The sequence below is a fragment of the Cyprinus carpio genome, chromosome A12, assembly GCF_018340385.1.
Source record: "Cyprinus carpio isolate SPL01 chromosome A12, ASM1834038v1, whole genome shotgun sequence".
Taxonomy (NCBI): Eukaryota; Metazoa; Chordata; class Actinopteri; order Cypriniformes; family Cyprinidae; genus Cyprinus; species Cyprinus carpio.
The window spans coordinates 14,343,882-14,357,895 of record NC_056583.1 but is presented as its reverse complement, the minus strand read 5'-3'; the positions used below and the strand labels follow the sequence as shown (position 1 = coordinate 14,357,895).

At 37.8% G+C, this 14,014-nt stretch overlaps 1 protein-coding gene across 6 annotated transcripts in view; it reads right to left on the bottom strand.

The window, feature by feature from the left end:
- LOC109099453 (zinc finger protein 438) overlaps positions 1–14,014 on the bottom strand; it is a 41,974-nt gene that overhangs the window by 24,754 nt on the left and 3,206 nt on the right. Inside the window, exon 2 of one of the 6 annotated variants that reach the window (XM_042767731.1) lies at positions 10,751–10,846. The exons of the other annotated variants lie outside the window; for them this stretch is intronic. The gene's annotated coding sequence lies outside the window, so the exon portion shown is untranslated. The remainder of the gene's footprint in view (positions 1–10,750; positions 10,847–14,014) is intronic. 6 annotated transcript variants of the gene reach the window in all.

Sequence of the window (14,014 nt, the reverse complement as noted above, 5' to 3'; positions counted from 1 at the left end):
GAACTGGCTTGAAGACCTGCCAAGAGAGCATTGCAATAGTCTAGCCTGGACAGAACAAGAGCTTGAACAAGGAGTTGTGCATCATGTTCCGAAAGAAAGGGCTTGTTCTTCTTGATGTTGAATAAAGCAAATCTGCAGGACCGGACAGTTTTAGCAATGTGGTCTGAGAAAGTCAGCTGATCAGCAATCATAACTCCAAGTTTTCTGGCTGATTTTGAAAGAAGTTATGGTTGATGTGCCTAACTGGATGGTGAAATTGTGATGAAATGATGGGTTTGCTGGAACCACAAGCAGTTCTGTCTTGGCAAGGTTTAGTTGAACATGATGGTCTTTCTTTCAGCAAGAAATGTCTGTTAGACAAGCTGAGATACGGGCAGCTATCGTCGATCACCAGGATGGAATGAGAGGTAGAGTTGAGTGTCATCAGCATAGCAGTGGTATGAAACTGAATGGCAGAACATAATGATGCCCATGTAGACAGAGAAGAGAAGTGGTCCAAGAACTGAGCCCTGAAGCACCCCAGTAGTTAGATGTTACGACTTGGACACCTCACCTCTCCAAGATACTTTGAAGGACCTATCTGATATGTGAGAATTAACCACTGGAGTGCGGTTCCTGAGATGCCCTTTGCCAATAGGGTTGACAGGAGGATCTGGTGGTTAACCGTGTCAAAAGCAGTGGACAGATCAAGCAAGATAAGTATTGAAGATTTGGATTCTGCTCTTGCCAGTCTTAGGGCTTCAACAACTGAGAGCAAGGCAGTCTCAGTTGAATATCCACTTCTGAAGCCAGATTGGTTGCTGTCAAGGAGGTTGTTCTGTGTGAGAAAGGCAGATACTTGGTTGTACACAGCTTGTTTAAGTGTTTTGCAAAGAAAGGAAGAACTGAAACTCTCCAAAAGAGATGGAAAAGAAATTAGTTGAGGGTGGGTTTCTTAAGTAGTGGGGTTATACGAGCCTGTCTAAATGTTAAAGGGGAAAACACCAGCGTGAAGGGATTTGTTAATGATGTGAGTGAGTGCAGGTACAACTGCAGGAGAAATGGCTTGAAGGAGATAAGATGGAATAGGATCAAGCGGACAAGTAGTAGGATGATTAGAAAGGATGAGTGGTCCTCATCCTTTCTAGCCGTGGTCCACGCTGCACAGCTCAAATGAGTAGCGTGATTTAGTTTCCCTTCGTTTCACTGCCATTTGATGTTTCTCATATGCAACAGAAATGGCAGCGCTTACGAGTTGAACAATGCAGTGGTCATCGCGAGTAGGAACGGCCAGTGCGACCGTTCAAAAAAAATTACTCGCACCAGCAGAAAAAATGGTCGCAGTACGGAGCCCTGCACTTTAACGCTGGCGGTCTGGGAAATCTTTTTACAATGTTCTACTGATTTACACAATAAACAATAAATTTAACAGTTAACAATAAATATAAATAAACTTATACACAGTACTACTTTTATTCTAAATATCTACTACTAGATACCCCTCCCCCCAAACAAGGGTTAGCATTTGTTTGTTTATAATGTATTATAAACAATAATATAATTTTATCATAGTATATTTTAAACAAAATACTAATAAACTACAATTTTTTTAACTGAAAATAGAATATTTTTGTTTATAATGTATAGCATTACTTAATTATAGTATTAATTTATTTGTAGTTGAAGTTTATTAACCTTTCTGCTTATCAATACTATGATTAAATTAATGCAGAAAATAAATATGCAGATACAAATATGCAAAACATGCTCCGGAGTACAATACAAGAAAAAAACATAAAGTAAAAAATTCTAAATATCTGCCTTATTTTCATTTTCACAGTATTAACTATGGTCTGATTATTTTGCTTCCTAAGAAGTCAACCAGCTATATGAATATTTATTATAAACAAAAATACTAAAGAAAAGCTAGATTTATAAAAAAAAAAAAACTGGTTCTTCCTTGAAAGCATTTGTCAAAGAAACATTAATAATGGTGTTTACAGAGTCTTTATGGAATCGGAACCAGAAAAGTTGTTTCCCATCTCTAATAATCTAAGGGAGAGACTAAAAGATCCAAAAAGGATTGCATTGGCCAAAACCCTCTTTAAAATGTGACTGCTCTGTTTTATTTGTTACGCAAGTGTATTAGCTGAAGTTCAAATGCAATGCAACATTAGAAAAATACACAGTCCTGATCATATCCTGTTCAAACGAACTCCACCTGTGCAGGCAGGCACCTGAAAACATAGAGAAGCTTCCAGTTCATCTCTGTACGGATCTATTCGCTCAGTTCTGCTCGTTCTGGTATTTGGCTCCAGCACAGCAGGGGGGCAGCAGTGACTTGACTCTTTTTGCAGTTTAAGAGGTTTCAGAGGCTGGGAATGATTACTGCTCACGGGGCAATTAGTCAGTACACCACAGGACTATATTTAGACTGTCTCCCCAGGTCCATCACTGGGTCAGGCCCAAATAACATTGCTGTTTGTTCCGTTCGGCCCTGTTTCCATTTACAAAGACTGGCGTTATTTGGTCAAAGCGGGGGTGATCGCACATCCAAATCTCTCTCTTTCTCTTTCTCCATCCATCTGTCAGGTGCTTAGAGAGAAAAAGAGTTGGAAGAGAATCCGTGGGAAAAGATGAACATCAGGATTATAAAACACAAACTATTTGCCTGACCATACAATGTGTCTTATTGGAAGTGGGCGGTTAAAACATGCTGATAAGATTATTTTCTGTTTATTATACATTTACTGTTGGGAAGGAGGGAGCATTAATATGAAATAAATATGAACCAGCAGATATGTCTTATTTCTTCAAGAGTTCTCCTCTAAACTCTAAACCCCTCAACAGGATGTATAGCATGTCATGTGACTACGCTAAATCATCTTTATCAGCAAGACTGATCAAAGGCCACCTCTGCTGTTTCATCTCCTGCCATGATAACATAAGTGACAGCTCCAAAATCCAATGACAAGCCTTTCAATTCTTCTTCCTCCCTGGAACATCTATGAGGTGAAGCGCTGGATGAAGCAGAGAATTACCTCATGTTCTGGTTCTAAATTATTGCTTGAAGTATTTGACAAGACAACATTGCTCACTTGAGCACTAAAACTTGAGTTTCACCAATTAGCTTGGCCTTACACTGAGCCAAATGACTGGTATAGATTTCTCAAATAACTGTTTTCCCATGTCTGCGATCAAGGAAAGCTCAAAAAGAAACCACGTTTCACCACCACCGTTGTCAGGAGGCAAAAGGCAGAGAGATTTTTATCCTTAAAAACAGGAGGTTCGCCCACACTCTCACCTGGGATCTCTCTTGGCCAGTGTAAGGAAGCCAGGAGGTTATTGGAGCCTGGGAATGTTTAGTATGAAGAAAGTGATCCGAAAGGAGCTGGAGCTGGGGGAATTGGACAGGAAACATGGAAAGTAACCCTTTCCTGTCTTAAGAGGGTGAGAGAGAAGAGGGGAAAAAAAAATGCAAGAAAAACAAGACATAAAGGATTTGACTTATTTCCACACTAATACAAGGTTGGAGACCTGTCAGCATAGGTACAGGCAGCAGCCGGGAAAGAATAAATGCTGATTTTATGAAAAACATGGAAACAGGCTTAGTCAAAAGACTCCACTGTGACCATTTCATTTTCCACACAGTACAAGCCACCAAAACAGTTTATATTTACTTAATTTAAAAGCATAGTGATTCATTACAACCCTAGTTTTCATATTTTCTGTGCTGATTTTGGGTAAAAATATGTTCTGCAGATTTCTGCTGGCACTGATGCCATGTGGGCCTATCCATCAGTAATCAAACCATATTAATAGCAACTTGCACTTGATATAATGACCAGTGAGGTACAGTGCTGTTTCTGAGAGTTATTTAGAGGCAGAGAACGGTCACAGGGGAGATAAGAAGACAAGTTAAGCTGCAGGGTGTTCTTATCGATTTTTATAAATATTTCAAATCAATTCATGTCTGCACTGCCAAGAGCATTTCTTTTCTCTAACTCTCCAGCCAGAGGACATTTCTGCGTGATACTGAGCATTTCAAACATCACCTATGACAGCTCAGGAAACAGCTCGGCTTCATAAAGCAGTCAGCCAATGATCACAATCCTACACACGCTGTGTCACGTGATCAGTTCCTATAAGGGGAAGGGGGCCTATGGTAATAAGGACAAAACATCAAGGTTCACTGGTTTTTAGGATTTTTACAGAAAGAACGGGAGCTTACAGAATGCAACAGTACAAGCACAAATAACAAGAAATAGTCTAGTTATTAGTTCTACTCAGGCAACTAAATATTCTTAAAAAGGAGCAGGTGTGATAATTATTGGTAGGTGATGATAAAAGTAATAGTTCACACAGAATCACAGATCATTCCCATACAACAATGGCTCATAGGGACCATGGCTGTTAAACTCAAAAATGATCAAACAAAAAAAGCAGCAAACAAGTAAAGCGGTCCGTGGCCGTGGCCTAGTGGTTAGACAGTTTGACTCCTAACCCTAAGGTTGTGGGTTCGAGTCTCGGGCCAGCAATACCACAACTGAGGTGCCCTTGAGCAAGGCACTGAACCCCAAACTGCTCCCCGGGTCCCGCAGCATAAATGGCTGTCCACTGCTCCGGGTGTGTGTTCACAGTGTGTGTGTTCACTGCTGTGTGTGTGCACTTTGGATGGGTTAAATGCAGAGCACGAATTCTGAGTATGGGTCACAATACTTTACCAAATTTTCATTCACTTTAAATTTTTTATCCATACTATGGAAGTCAAGTCAAAACTGTTTGGTTACCAACACTCTTTAAAACATCTTCTTCCACAGAAGAAAGTAAGCCATACAGGTTAGGAATGATATAGGGTTGTTATCAAAACTTAAATATGATTCATGCACTCAACTGAATGACTCATCTGTAGTGGTTTTTGAGTCAACAGCTCACTAGGGCAAGATTATACTTACATTTTGCTCTGTTTCTCTGAAGACTGTTTAATAATGAACATTTTATTTTACAAAAAAATAGGTTTGGAACAACACCAGGGTGAGTAAATAATGACAAAATGCTTATTTTGACTGAACCATCCCTTTAAATGTAGTCCAACTCATAAAAATTCAGAAACCCATCCAGAATTACACAGCTTTCTGACTTAATCGCAAAGATAACATTTTACCTCAGAACCCAAAATTGGCATGTAGCAGAGAAAAAATTTCCATGGAGAAATCCCCATGAAATATCCAAAGAGGAAACAACGTGTGTAGGAGGACAGCGAGAGAGATTAAGTGAGTGGAGGAATGAGAGAAGGAAAGAGAAGAGGTTAGTTTGGCAATCTGACCAGGTGATAAAACAGCAGACATGCTCGATGGACAGCATTGAAAAAATGTTTGTTATTTATCAGTCAGCTCGAGAGAAATGAAAGAACAGTCTGCCCTGCTTTACACTGCTCTGTGTATGGGAAACCGATTCAAGCATATCCTTGGGGTGACATAATTTATTGAAATAAAATTCAGATGACTTTAAATATGTATAACAAACACATCATGAGCAGGGCTTGCCGAGAGTACATTGGGAATTCTATGTAGCGTGACGTTGGCACTCTTTTCGGCAGACTAATAAATAAAGCGGCTGTGATAAGAGAGATGATTCGTCCCATTTTATGTCACTCAGTGTACCCAGTTTTAAACACGAGTATAATATTCTGCAAACCCCAGGCAGACTGAACAAAATAACTGAGGCTTTCTATCACCGCCTCTGCTGTCGAAGAGGATTGTGGTTTCTTTAACTTGTGCATTTCAATGGCCCATGGAAACTCTGACATGCACTCTTTTCTCTGGCCAAAAAAATAGGGAGATATTCAGAAGATTTATGTTTTATCATTTTCCAATGATATGAGTCAAGTTGTGGATACAATATCTTTTTAGCCAGTGCTCTTATATGAGCATACAGGGCTCAACAATAAGGATTATATTTATTCTGCTGACCCGGTCTGGCCAATAATGAAAAATTATTATTTTTTAGCCTACCACTTTTATAATTAATTGGATATTATACAGCTTTTTATAATTAATTGGATATTATACAGCTATAATGCAACTATCAGGCAGGCATAAAATCATCAATCAAGTAAATGTCATAAACCCATATTTAAGTCAAAACAGAAGAATCATCTGATGCCCCCATAGGGGATAAAATCAATTAAATAAACTGTAACTGTAATTAAACTATACACTGACCTTTTATTGTTGTAAAGAGGTATTATTAATGTATTTACACAAGAATAATAAATTGCAAGTAATTCACTGTTTTCACGTTTGAATGCTAAATTAATATTAATCGTGCATTGTATGTCTTTTTGTTGCAGTCTTTTTAAATTATCATTATGTCAAAAGTAAAAACGAAAAATCTGTATCATAAAAACACAATAAGAAAACAATGACATATCAACATCTCTAGACAGAACTGATGGAATAAATGCAGCTCTGGTCCAATTGTGAAAAAGACAGCTGTCAACTGTGACTAATTCATAATTTGCTACTCATATCTTGTCCTGTCTACAGATTGTGCTTTAGTTTTTCCTGCTGCGTAATGTGGACTACAGCTGGTCATTGCTAAACTTCCATTCTGGCTCATGTGACCTAGTTTGGAACCGGGATGGAATTTGTTACTGACCCCTCCTTAAACCAATCCTCCCCCTAACATACACACACTTTGACGTGCATGTGTGTATGCACAAACACGCAAATTAAGCTAGGTGGAGAACATGCACGCTGAGGCACCATGGGTGTGTGTCCACCTCTGCCATTCCAGAGACAATCTTGCATATAAATAACACAAAAGACTGGGAAAGAGGAGGAGAGGAAGATACAAAGATAAATAGCAAGAGAACAAGACAGCGGAGGAGAGGAAAGGTAGCATCCAGCTCTGGCAGCTGTGTGCTATTACTGCTCTCCCCACCCCTCCTCCCGTGGCAGGAAATGAGCAATCATTTAGTAGTGACAGGTACACGCTGAACCGCGGCATCTCTCCCCTAAAACCCTGAGAATACTGCACCACAGCCGGCCAGCATTAACCTACAGACCACCACACGTCAGCGTCTGCCTGAGTCAGATACGTGATTTTATTTCTTGTGTTTAAAAGAGAAAGACTTGTTGAAAATGCATTAGATAAGCGGTTCCCAAGCATTTAAACCCAAGTACAATCTTCAGTCAGATCAGAACCAAAACCAAGTACCATCCAGTCACTACAGTGAAATGTTAGGGCCAAAAAAGTTAACCCAGGGCCTTTCTAAACCATGGTAATGCAATCCTGGTAGTCAGGATTTGGGATGTCACACTGGACATTTGTAAACCCTATATGTTAATGGTATCATTTGCATATTTATGAGGTCAATAACATTGATTGGACAAACACAGCTTGTGTCGGACATGTGACCTGTTCTAAGAACCGCTTGTCCATCTCTGAAAACGTCACCATGTACTAAGAAAAAAAAATGCGTAATTTGTTGTCAATTTAGAACAGTATCACATTTATATCAGATCCAGAAAATAAACAATGTGTGAAAGTTTTTGTGGCTGGACAAAGTGCATGAATATTTAATTAGGTAAGCACTATTCAGTTTCTGATTGGCTGTTTGTTACTAAACAATCCTTTGTGAAGATTTTACCACCTATGGTTTTACAATACACCATACAACTGCAATTTGGCGTCAACACCATTTTTTTTACATAACATAGTGTGAAATATTACTGCAGTTTTAAGTAATTTTTCTATTTTAATATATTTTAAAATATAATTTATTCCTGTGATGGCCGATATTGTCAGCGGCTATTTCTCCAGTCCAGTGTCACATGATCCTTCAGATATCTTGCTAAATTGGCGCTCAAGAAACATTTCTTATCATTATCGTTTTTGAAAACATTTGTGCTGCTTAATATTTTTGCAGAAACCATGATATATTATAGAAAGTTAAAGAGAACTTTTATTTTAAATTAAAATTACTGTCAATGTCGATCATTGTAATGAATCCTTGAATACTGAATATTGGACTGAACATGAATATTCACTGCGTTCCAAAGTTTGAGAATCACAGCACAAGCGGAAAGTTCATTTTTCTGTGTTTTTGAGAGATGGCGACTAATGTCCAAGTCCCCAGTTGACTGAGCCAGGTCTGGAATGAAGGACTTTACACACAAATGGCAAGCAAGCTGAGCTTTACTGAAAACAGCTTAACAGCTTACAACCATACAGCATTTCCAATAGCGCACTGACAAGAAGAGTCACTCCATGATTGTCACTTTCAGGTGAACATCGAAAAAGAGAACAGGCCTTGACAAAAAGTTAAATAAGACCCACACAAATGCATTTTAATAATGTAGCTGGCAGAGAGCATTCAGACAGAAAGGCAGCCTGCCGCTTATTTATGCATGCGCCTGATGCAGAGCGACATAAATGTCCTCATTACAACAGCCATGCTGCCTCTAAACAGTCTGCAGATTGAACTTAAGAAATATGGAAAGATGTGTTTGCTGCTGGATTTTTTTTACATTCATTCATCCGAGTTTTGCACAGAATGCCTTTAGGTCTTGTGGATGATCAATTTTAGATCCGTTCACATGCTTCCTAATTCATTATAAACAAGATCTAATTGAAGTCAAGTCTGGTTTTAACTGTTAGAAACAGCCATTAGAAATGGACATAAATGGACCATTAGAAATGGACATTATGACCAATAATTGGTTCACCGCTTTTCTTAAATTTTGAATTTAAATGCTCTTAGTATAACTTGAATAGTAAAATATTTAAAATATAAGAAAAAGGCCAGAGTAAAAACAAAATGCAATTAAATAAGTGCTCTTAATCATTACTGAATGGGCTAATGTGCTAGACCACCAACTTGGCAAATCACTCCGATTACAAAGTAGTTCTAGTCAGCACTTCAGGTACCGCATACTGCAACAATTCCTCAGACATGCTGAATTCAGCACTGTAAACCGCATTTCACTGGAGAGCAAGAGACAGGTCTATGTGCAAACAGAACAAAAATAAACAAAATCAGCTTCCATTTTGTTTGGTCTGTAACGCACTACTCCCTCAGGCTCGGAAACCTCAGGCCATCATTAACCACAATACAACTGCTTTGTTATTCTCCAGGAACAGTCACAACATAAGCTTACACCTAAATTGTCATTTTGGTATGAAAGTCTCTAATGTTTAGGTCATGTAAAAAATTTCTGAACCAATGGGACAGTTTGTTACTTCGCCAATTATTTAAGTGCGTGTAGTTGCATGGGTTGAGTAAAAGAAAGTGTCTATAAACTATCAAGACAAATAAACCCCAGCCTTAGCAATCTTGGATAGGGCTGATCATGATTTGATTCTAATTAATCGACCAACCAAATAAGCAAAAAAACAACAAATGACATAAACATGAATAATTAAATTTAATTTAATTAAATTTAAATTAAATAAATTAATATGTAAGCTAATTAGTTTATATAATATCATTTACATAAACAAATAAATCAACTTTTTTACATTTTCCACTTTTATGTTGGGGCAAAATCTGCATAATAATGTATCGAACTAATATTATCTTTCTCTATGACATACATGCACACACATAACCCTACTGGGTTCTTCTGAGGCCATAACATGAGTTTATGTAATGATAAGCTTCATTTTGAAAAAAACACTACCTTGTTGCTCATACACCGTCCACTGCATCTTGAGGCCACACCCCTGCCCTATTGGCCAAAGCAAATATCTCCCCCACAATGGTAACTCTCAATCAATTTAATGTGAAGAGGGTGGACCACGTGTTAAAGATCCGTCACTGGGGAGAAGGACAACATTTCAACATTAAATGACGCTATCTTGTAGCTGACCACAGAACGGTGCACTGATAGATGGCTGAAGGAACAGCAGGAGTTAGATGTAAAAAACTGAAATTCACACTATTAACTGTCATGGTGAGCTTGTTAATTTTTAATCAGAAACATTTAAACCAGTTGTGCTTTTATAAATGTTAAGGCAGAGTAGAGTTTCATAGATTTATTTTTTTTTAATTCCTGTTAAAACAGTTTCTCCTTTCACATGTGATAGATAACTGTACAAAAGCCATTGATTAGCTCTAACTAGGAAAATAAAAAGTTTAAAAAAAATTATAATTATTTTCATGTTATTCTATTAATGCAGAAAAACAATAAATAACCGATATTAAGATTGTGTACTGTTTTTTTGTAAATAAAAAAAATTACATAAACTCTACAAAATGAAAAATCAGTCATTTTAAGTGCTTTGAAGTAAATTCAAGCATCACAACATTGTAAAGTATGATATATTCATTTCAGAATTGCTATCAAACGATGCAGATAAATTAAAAAACAAATTATCTGCCTGATTACTGATAATTTTAAAGAAATTTAAATGTTCAGCCCAAAAGTCATGATTTATTTCAAAAGTGAGTGACATCATGATCTTACCCTCTGAGAATTGTAGTTAAGAATTTAGAAGTTAACATGTAAAGAAAAAAAATGGCAAGTTCAAGGCAAGAAACAAGACAAGCATTAAGACTAAATGCCACTTAAGGATCTTCATGGAACCTTACAGACCATGTTATTTCCTCTATTTAAATCTCTTCAGCTTGTTCCATCCTCGCAGATACAGGTTTCATAACCCCATGCCGTGTGTGTAAGAGTTTGTAGGTTTGTGGCAGTAACGATTTACGTGTGGTTTTGGTTTAAGTCTTCTGAAGTTAGGAAAGGTTTGAGACAGTACTCACTCCACCACAAAACCACACTTGGAACAAGTGAGTCACTCTACAGTCACCTCCTCAGGTGGACAAGGGGAAGGAATGAGAGACGGGGACGGATGATGACTACAAAAGAAAAACATCATGTTGAATGGTACAAACATGCGAAATGGGAAAAACAAAGAGTTGTTTGTGTCCAAGCAATAGTGGAGTGTTTGAAAAACAAGGACATGCCACGTCAAATTAATTAGAGAATTAAATCATATAGGACAGATCCTGACACAAAGAGCACCAGTGGGAACCGTCATTATGGTGTTTCACTGTTTCCTTTCATTCACTTGAGTAACACTGAAAACACCTATAAACTAAACAGCACTTCCTATCTGGCATTTGTTTGTCATCCCAAATGGTTAGGCCTGATTTTCACTGGAATAAGGTCATAATGTCATAACAATATTGTTATATAAAACAAATAGCTGTGTCTTTTATTTAGTATTGGAGCAATGCAGCCAATTTCCTATAAGAGTTGAGCAACAAGGATTCTCAAATGAGCCGTATAAAGACATTTTGACTTTTCCCCCAACATAGTTTTGGCTGACTACCTGCATGTTAAAGTACAATCATTTCTGGCAAACAACATTATTGTGCAAGATACTTACACACTATCTGGGAAGGTGGGCCCAGATGTGAGTAATCAACAAAAGGGATTGATTTATCTGATCAAGTTCCATATGTAACTAATCATTCACTTTTGAAAGAGAGCGAGCGAAGGAGAGAAAGGCAGACATATGGCTTGTGACTGACTGAAAAGTGCACTTTTGTGGAGATGCTGCTTACCATACGCCACTGTTTACAAGCAAAATGTTTATGAATTTGTATCTGTACATTATACCTGTACAATTTCTAGCAATTATTGCAAAATAAATAAATAGATTAATTATAATACTTTTAATTCAGAAAGGGTGCATGAATAAAAAGTGACAGTAAAGACTTTTACAGTGTTACAAAAAATGTAAATTTCAAATAAACACTGCTCTTTTAAACTTTTTCTATTTATTAAAGAATGCTTAAAAAAGTATCAATGTTTTCAATAATTAGATTCTTGGGTACCAAATGACCATGCACTTATTATTTTTGAGAGGGCATGAGTCAAAAACTCCCATTATAATCACTGAAGCGGTTTACACTTTGAAATGCATATCTTACTTACATCGTACGCACAACTGCACTTACATTTGCCTGTTACAAATGCATTGCAAGATATGCTTTAAGACATGCATTTTATCCTTGAAGACCGCAGCTATGAGAAATGCAATAAACTACATTATATAACATACAGTAGACTACATATGTCTGACCAGGAGTAGGCTATGCAAATAAAAAAATTGAATTGAAAAGATGCAATCCCCACTGTGAAACATGGTTATGGCAGCATCATGCTGTGGAGATGCCTCTCTGAATCAGGCCCCGGAGGGCCTCGTGAGGTGGATGGGTGAAATAACTATAGCAAAACACAGGGAAATCCTGGAGAAAAAAACCTGATGGAGTCTGCAAAACACCTGCGACTTGGAAGAAGATTTGTTATCCAGCAAGACAATGACCCAAAGCATAAAGCCGGTGCTACAGAGGGATGGCTTAAAAACAACAATGTGAATATCCTGGAGTGGCCAATCCACAGTCCAGATCTCAAGCCAACTGAGAATTTATGAGCGGGCTTGAATAAAAGCCTGTCCACTCATGATCTCCATGCAACCAGACAAATCCACAATAGTTTTACAAAGAAGAACTGGGGGAAAATGATAATGGCCAGATGTGCAAACAGACAGAAAGGTGCAGAATAACACAAGGCTGGTGTTCATGCGGACTTAGGTGCACGCCAAACAAACTGAATTCTAACATCAAAAATGGACTGAGACCTGCCCCCAAATCTCCTGTGAAAGCTCCTTAAATTGAATGACTTCATTAGCACCCTGACAACAAAAGAATTTCTTAAAGTTTCCTACACGCTGCTGTGAGATGCAATACAGCAGCAAATGAAACATTCACCAGTCCATTACCACAGCCACTCTGCCCTCAGTCCAATACCACCACATACATAATTCACACTTTTATGCACTTTGCTTGTACAAGGTGTTGTATTTTTTTTTTTTTTTTAATACTAAGGTGGGTTTCTGCTGCACAGATATTTTAGTGAAAGAAGCAGTGTTGTCTCCTGCGTAATCAGTGTACTTTTACTATCTGGCCATGATTAGTGAGGTGCTTCCCTTTACTGATAATAAGGATGATGATAATGCTGATGATGACAAAGAAAAACTATTCAATGTAAATGAGCCACTAGTTTGAATAAGTACGGACATGATTGATTCAAAAGGCTTTGCTTTTAAATACTGTGAATGCTTTCTTAAGGATGAATACCTTTCTGGAGCAGAAAAAAAAAATACAACTATATGTGATGTCATAAATAAGTAAATGTCATAAGATTCTTTTGGAACAAAGCACAAATACAGAGACTGCCACTAATTTCCAAATAGCATAAATGATGTCTTCACAGTTGTAAAAGTGCTTAATTCAGCCAAAAATTACATTTCTGTCATTAATTACTCATCTTCATGTTGTCCCAAACCTTTCTGTCTTACGTGGAAATTATGATAGAAGTTAAAAAAAGTAAAAGAGGTATAGGTTCAGGTATAGAAAAACAGGTCAGGTTTGTCTCTAAAGCTACAAAAAAAAGAAACAAAAGAAAAAACGTGTATTGTGAGAGAATATTTGAATGCCCTCCATAGCCTGTAAAATAAACAGGAAACTATGAGGTTTCACCACACATGACCTCTTTGAATTCTGAGTATGCCAGATTATGGTGGAAATTCTGAATCATGTGATCACAGCAAACCTGGTCCCCTTCAACAAAGAAATGAATTCTATGCATGAAATATGCACGGCTCCATGTTCACATGTTTACTTTGGCCACACATCGCACCTTGCCATGAAGCTCTGCGCTGCTACAACAAAGACATTTGTTCTGCATCTGCTCCAAACAATCCCAGTAATTACAGTGCAGATTCCTCCACAGTTTTGATCCCTAATTGTGGAAAGCCTTATTTCTGACCACACACATCTTGCTCGAGCACTGTGCAAATAGGTGAACGGTCTCCTGCGAGTAATCACTACAAAGTCACCGACCAAGGAGTTGAAGGAGAGTTTAAGATAGCTATCTCTTTCTGGCTAGGTTTGTGTGTATGGGATAAATGTTGTATGTGTGTATGCACGCGCATGCAGTGATGTTGACATGATTCT